Here is a 1,130-nt window from a genome sequence, read left to right as displayed (position 1 = left end):
CCTAAGATTAGATTGATTATTAGATTGATAAACGTCCAGTGATAATTTCTACCTTTAATTTATGCCGCATTTTGCGTACGTGAAAAATCTCTTCAGTATGAGTGATGAGAAAGTAGAAGGACGCTGTAAACATCTGAACATGGGCCACATTATGGGCCGCCCATGACCAAAAGGAAAGGACACATGCCAACTTGATCGAGCATGACCACACGTAACCACCCATATTAAGAAAAGGTGATTCTTGGCCAACGTGTCGTGTCGAAGACCCTGCATCAGACACGTCATGGCCACGTCTGGAGGGAGAAGGGAAAGTGTTTTGCCGGTCAGGACCTGTTGGTGATTGATTCGCAAACACCTGTCACAGGTCTCTTTGGTAGAAAGAGGAAGAAAAGAAGACCTGTAGCTCTTTCTTTTCTTCTTCCATCTCTGTGTCTTTCAGTGTCTTCCTTTTCACTTCTGAGGCACTCCCACTCTGTAGAACAGTTTCTTGCAAAGGATTCTGGGAGAAATTACACCAGCCGATTGAAAAATGGAAGAAAAAGTCTTCATGCATGAGCCATGCATCCTCTACTAATAGCACGCGTGCATGGGAGGGGCAATACCCGAGAGAGCTCTTTCGCTGAACGTCTGATTACCCTCTTCACCTGTACGAGAGTCTTAATCATGCAGAAATTGCTTGATGCATGACCGTAGGCACATGCACGTGGCTGAGGTCATAGGCAACCGCATGCACTCTCAACACTGACTGATCAAGAACACTCCCGTCCTTGGTTATCCGTGAACCCGCGCTCTGACCTCGTATCCCGGATGTACTTACCTTATCACAACCTTATTTACATCCATGACCTGTCGACTCTCTTTAAGCCTTTTGTTTTGTAGTCATCTGTGTTTTCCTTTAGTTACCTATTGTATATGACGTTTGCAGGAACAATATATAGTGAACAAAACAAAATGAAGAATGTTGACCTTGTGCATGGCATTGACCTTGTGATTGTCATATCACCAGTCGATGCGAAATTCTTTGAATACGAAAATAACAGGATTGGGCGGGTGATTTAAGGAGTTCTTGTGTCTGGAATGTATATCGTTTTTATTCATCGATCACAAATCACATGTTTGCTGCATCTTAA

The sequence above is a fragment of the Penaeus monodon genome, chromosome 30, assembly GCF_015228065.2.
Source record: "Penaeus monodon isolate SGIC_2016 chromosome 30, NSTDA_Pmon_1, whole genome shotgun sequence".
NCBI classification, from domain to species: Eukaryota; Metazoa; Arthropoda; class Malacostraca; order Decapoda; family Penaeidae; genus Penaeus; species Penaeus monodon.
The sequence above is the reverse complement of the archived record's forward strand: the minus strand, read 5'-3'. Positions refer to the sequence as shown.